Source organism: Lactuca sativa, chromosome 1 (genome assembly GCF_002870075.4).
Source record: "Lactuca sativa cultivar Salinas chromosome 1, Lsat_Salinas_v11, whole genome shotgun sequence".
Taxonomy (NCBI): domain Eukaryota; kingdom Viridiplantae; phylum Streptophyta; class Magnoliopsida; order Asterales; family Asteraceae; genus Lactuca; species Lactuca sativa.
Genome location: NC_056623.2, coordinates 104,211,501 through 104,218,075, shown reverse-complemented (window position 1 = coordinate 104,218,075; position 6,575 = coordinate 104,211,501). Strand labels below are relative to the sequence as shown.

The 6,575-nt window shown below is 32.2% G+C and overlaps 1 long non-coding RNA gene across 1 annotated transcript; it reads left to right on the top strand.

The window, feature by feature from the left end:
* Positions 1–637: 637 nt before the first annotated feature.
* Positions 638–2,446, top strand: LOC111909808 (uncharacterized). Its single transcript, XR_002856311.3, has 2 exons — positions 638–1,262; positions 1,581–2,446. It is a non-coding gene; the product is annotated as an uncharacterized LOC111909808 (long non-coding RNA).
* The last annotated feature ends 4,129 nt before the right edge of the window (positions 2,447–6,575 follow it).

Here is a 6,575-nt window from a genome sequence, read left to right as displayed (position 1 = left end):
AGAGAGAGAGAGAGAGAGACTAAAACGTTTACATTTACAAAATTTATGATTGAATTTTCTATGTCAAAAAGAGAAATTTTATTTCATCATCTAAAACAATAAAGACTTTTGATAGTGTTTCACTTATATATTTTCACCCTTAGATCAAATTACTTACGTCATCTTGACCTATTTGGTCAAAAATACTGTCCATCAATGTTTCCGCTCATACTTTCAGTAATTTCTTCTTTTCCTAAAATAAAATTCAAATCATACAGACAGGGCCGGTTCTGAAAAATGAAATATTTTTAAAGGCCCAGGAAGACGAACAAGAAAAAAAAAACCCTTATATTTATTATAATTTTTTATTTTTAAATATAAATATATAATAAAAGAAATTAGATTATATACAGCTGTCCACCTAGAAAACCTATAAAATTAACATGGTTAATAAAATCCGTAATTTTCTTTTCAAAAAAAACTTCAAAATTGAGTTTCAATTTTTACGGATTAACATCCCGATATGAGATGTGGGCTCAAGTTATATAAAACCGGACCATAAAAATGAGTTTGTTGTGTTTTCATCGGGTCCAGAATACCCAATTTCAAAGCAGTTGATCATTTTTTTTAAAAAAAAAAAATTAAACTTATTAGAGTTAACACATCTTTAAATAATTTTTATGAATGATTCCTTCTAGTCTTATAAACATCACCCAAAAAAAAAAAAAAGTAATCCTTTGGGCCGTAAAGACAAACAAGTCACCTTTTTGGTCGTCTCGAAAGTAGTCTGCCCTAAAAAACCCCGGCGCAAGATCTCTATCAAACCCTCAGGCTTCAGCCGCTCTCCTTATAAAACAGTACAAACGCACACTACTTGGTGCATACAATCCTATCATATTCATAGCTCATCATGTCTGAATTTGTGGTAGGGCCATCGTCTTGTTCGCTTAATTATAAACATGACATGTTCTTGAGTTTTAGAGGTGATGACGATCGTTATATTTTCACCAGTTCCTTTCTGAAGACGCTTAAGGGTGCCAATATTGCCATCTTGGTAGATGATCAAACAATTAAAACCCCTGAAGATCTGAAACCAGAATTGGGGATTGGCATCAAAGAATCCAGGGCTTCTATTATTGTGTTGCCCAAAAATTACACCAGTTGGATATTGATTCTTGAGGAGGGTATCACATCCAACCAATTTGTTATCCCCATTTTTTATCATGTTGAGCTCACCCATATCAGGAAGCAAGAATATACATTTTAGAGAACTTAAAGCGAAGGTAATCACTTTCTTACCAAAATTTCCCTATTAAAATGTCAGGATTCTATACTTCCTATACATTTCAATAAGTTTCTTCAATATCATCAGTTGTATGTATTTATTTATTTATTTATTTGGATACAGAAAGAAACATAACACTGAGTCTAAGGTTTTCAGTTATGTAATCTTATAAATTAGTGCATGTTATCATGTAGATTAATAAAAATAGTAGCTAAATACAATATAATTTTGATTTGGAACTTTGGATAAATTAACTCCAAATCTGATTTGTTGGTTTTATACATGGTGTTTTCACTTATTAAAATCTAATTTTCAGGTTGGAGACCGAGTTTATTAAAGAAATTGTTCAAGATATCCACTATAGATTACAAGTACTATTAAGGAGTGCTGTGCCACAACTTATTGGGAGGTACAACTCCATTAAATTCGTCACTTAATGGTTGAAAGATAGTTCCTCATATATGGGTGACATACTCACTATTTTGTGTATAAGAGAGATCGGGAAGACATCTTTAGCCAAATATGTCTATAGGTCATATTTTCATGAATTTGATACAAGCAGCTATATTGAAGATATCAGTAGGAGATGTGATGAAAAATTTAGTGGTTTTTTTGATTTACAAAAACAAATGTGTGGTGACATTACGAAAACAAGTCCAATTCAAGTTCATGATGTTTCTATGTACACCTCAATGTCGAGAATGCAGGAGATGGTAAAAACATGTTTATAGTTCTTGGCAATATTGATAGTCATTACTTGGAAGCAAAAGTATTTGAGGTGGGAAGCAAAATTATAATAACAACAAATTACACATGGTCGACAACTAGTTGTGCACTATTGAAAACAGAGAAAATATTTAAGGCCTCATTCTTGACATGAGAAGATGGATCGTTTTATGCATATTTAATGTTTTTTGTTTTCTCCATATACATGTTTATCACATTTTAAATATTTTTTGCATCTATCTCTTAGTGTGTGTGTGGTCATGTATGTCTCTTTTTTACGGCTTAGTACTAGAGGCAAAGAGGGTGGGAAGTTAAAGCGGAAGAATTGGGTGTAATTGTTATATTTATTTATTTTCTCGTGTATATTTGTCCTAGCCTCTGCTAGGCTTGGTTTTTATAAAAGTTATGATATTAGAAAAAGAAGATGGATAATTAATTAATCTAGTGTTGCTAGAATGGGTCTAATGAGAATTTTTCAAAAGAACTAAGGTGGTTGTGTATGCATGGGTTTCCTAAACTGTTTGTAACTCCAATTTATCCATGGAGAATCTGGTTGTTCTTGATATGTCATATAGCAAGATTAAATCAATTGTCACTTATTATAATCCACAACTTGAGAGAGAAGGCAAAGGGTAACTTATCCCTGTTTATTGTTCTTACATTTTGAGTTGATGAAATCCACTAGTATAACTAATCTACCTTTTCAGCAGTTTTGAGAAAAGTAAAAAACAATGTAGTTTTTGTTACGATAATATCTTTTACCTCCCCACAAGCAATATTCAACCCTTCAAATGTGATTTAAGAATAAGAAATAAGATATAGGGTATCCTTGTTTCACTTCTTTTTCCATATTAGCCTTTGATAGAAATCAAGGTATGAGATGAAGATAAAGAACCATAAATGATCATGTATACTATCTTAACCTAAATCCTATTTCAACGAGAATGGAACTGCAATAGACCAACTAAGAGAATCAAACTTATTTTCAAAGTCAAATATAAAGAATACTCCATCCTTTAATGAACATCGTTTAAACCTTGCTAATAACCGAATCTTCAACGATGCATTCATCAATGCAAGAACTTTTGCAATAAGTTTACATGTAAATGCAACCTATGAAATTTATAGGTATGAAAGAAAACAATATCAAAGACCTCAATTAGGAACAAGGTGATGATTGGGGCATTACAACTTTTTTTTAGTGGTGGAGAAATCCTCAAAATATATCACCGCAAAAAAAATGTCGATGGAGGTGGTGTTATTCACACGCAAACCAGGGTAAAAACCATTTATAAAAGTCAAAAAACCAATTTGACTTAGCTACACATCATTAGGACCAAACGCATTATTAGGGATGAACATATAGACCGGGGAACCGGCCAGAACCGGTACCGTAACCGGAACCCGATGGAACCGGTCGAGCTGGGACTGGGACGTTATTTTTGTGGATTTTTGGAACCGGAATCAGTAGGAACCGGAACCGATAGAACTGGCAAAACCAGAACCGTATGATGCTATTTTTCGAAGACCGGTTCCAACATTTGAAGACACGACAAGAACCGGTAAGAACCGGGAATCGGTAGAACCGCCGGGCCGGTTCGGTTCTTGATTTTGGCCGAAGCCGGTTCCCGGATCGGGTCCGGTTCAGGCCGGTTCCGGCCGATTCGGTTCTTTTGCTCATCCCTACGCATTATAAACAAGTTTTGTATTTTTTGTATCTTAGGTTATATACTATCTTTGATTTTTATCTTCTGTAATAACCCTTCATATATTTATTCTTTTTACATATATCGTCCTCTATTTTAATTTTTACATATTGTTTTATATTTTAATCCTTTATAGTATTTAATATAAATAATATTAATCCTTATTTTATATATAATTTTTAGTATAAACTACTATTTTGCCATTGTGTATTGGGGCTAGACAGTAAGTTTTGTAAATTGAGTTTTAATGACTGTATTGATTAAAGTTAAATTGTATCAATTAAAGTTATGTATATTTTTATTTGTTGGTAGATAAATATACAAGATGGAATGAAAACTTATTATAAATGACCAAATTCATACATAGGAAACATACATAAAAAGAAGCTACAAAAAGTAAAGAAATTGAATTTTTTGCCGACACACATATAAAAATAAGTAAGTATGATTATTTTATAAAAGTTAACGGACGAAAGTTCATAATAGTCAAAAACATATTATAAGTGACCCGACACATACATAAAAAACATATATAAAAATAAACACGAAAACGTAAAAAAAATGCATATACGTTAAAACATAGACAATCTCGAATTTATAGTGGCACATACATAAAAAACAACTAATATATTTTTTTCTTTTAAGTTAACAAATCAAAGTTATTAAGGAAAATCAAATAATAAATAATATGAGAGAGAAATAAGAAAGTTTACAAAATAGAGGAGGTGAAAATGATATTTTATAAAGCTATTAGTGGAGGTGATCAAAATGACATTTTTAAAAGGAGAAGGATAAAAATATTATTTTATAAATTATTTTAAAATGTAAAAGGTAGCAAATGTAATTTTAAAAACTAAAGAACCACATGTTTGTGGAAGTTTTTAATATATAGTACAAGAGAAATTAAATATCCTCTTACTTTTTGTTCTTAAAAATCCTCCTACTCAATTATATAGTGACATGTGTAACATTTAATACTCATTTAATGATATTTTAATATATTAATATGACATATGTCATCATTTAATTAGGTAGAAGGATTTATAAAAATAAAAATAAAAGGGTATTTAATTTGTTATAGTACAATTACGAGAAAATGACTTATAAGTGTAAGAAAGTTTCAGAAATGTTCCAAAAAGACCATCTAAGTTTACGATGTTCAAAAAATACCATACAAATAACGTTATTGTATAAAAAAACACCAAGAAAATATATCGTTTGTTCAAATGTTACCTATGGTAACCGACAGGTGTAGGTTACCTCTCTTATTCAACCGTTTAAAAAAAATAAAAAGAAAAAAGGAAATGACATGGAGTATACGATCGTTTAACATAGTCATATGTGGATTTTGCCTTTCTCGTCAACAACAGGAAGATTCGGAAGGCGATTCTTCTAGGGTTCGATCGATCAAATAGCCTTCAAGAAATTCTAAAGTCGGATATGTTCATGTAAGTTATACTCTTAACATTCCCTCTTTTAGCAAACGATTTTTTTTTTGTGTCTCTTTTTGTGCTTCAAACATTGGCTTCGATACCCCAACCCCTCTAAATCAATCGAACGTTGGATTTAGAATGGAGGTTTTTGGACTCATCATTGATTGATAAAAATCAGACCATCACTTATTCTCATGGGTAACAGACCCTAAATCAGGGGTAACAAACCCTAAATCAATCCTCATAGTTTTGAACTGTGTTGAACGTTCTTGCAAAATTTATTGTTTTAATTAGTCATATGTTCAACCTTTATTTATTGTATATGATTATGTGACTTGCTAATCATTAACAATGACTTTTGTAGTTGACTTTAGTCGTTAAAACAAGAATGTAGTTCTCAACAGATGGTGCATTGAGTATAGATGTTTTCTATAAAGGAGTGTTTGTTCCTAAGCCCTTGATGTACTTCAATCCTGATAAGACTTCTGTCACAAAGGTAGACTTACGAAACATGGAGTTCAAGGACTTCATTATCTACATCCGTAATTTGCTGACGGGTATGTGTCGTGATATGTACTACTGTCTTCCAAATCGGGCCATAGTAGATGGGTTGAGGGAGTTGAGAGATGAAGATGATTATGTGAAGTTTCTTGATGCTGGATATAAAAATGGGAGAAGAATCAGTATCTACATTGATCACGACCACGAGCCACTTATGCAATGGATTGAAGAAGAGATAGCCAAAGGTGGAGTGTATGGTGATAGTGATCCATGTTCTGATGATGTGGACTCAGTGATATCTGATGATATATCGGTAGACCATGAAGTTGATGATGAGCTTATAGAAATTCCTAAATCTGTTGATCCTTTTTTATCCAAGAAAAATCTTATTCCAGAAGGAGGGGTAGATGAGGAAGTTGATGATGAGGTCCACCACTTTCCTATTCATGATCCCGACCAAAAATGGGACATAATGGTACCTATATTAGGCATGAGATTCTTTGACAGATATGAACTTAAGCAAATGTTAACAAATTATGTTGTCTTTAAAGGTTATGCATTATGGTATGAAAAAATGACTCAACTAGATTGTTAGTGAGGTGCTGTAAAAATAAAGAAGGGAAGGCAGCTTGCCGTTTTAGACTATGGGCTACTCCAATGAGTAGTGAAGATTCATTCTAGATCAAATCACTAGTTAACGAACATAACTATTGCAGACAAGTGAATTTGGGGTCTATTGTGACATACAGATGGATTGGTAAAATGTTAACCAATGACATTTTGGAAAAGCCCTGCATCAGCTACAGGAACATGGTAGCATTAGTTAAGAAAAATTCTGGTTTGCATGTAAGTGTTGGGCAATATAGAAATGGCAAGAGTTTTGCACTACATGAAATTCCAGGTAGCTTGATGGGACACTATGAAAAGTTGTGGGATTATGGAGCG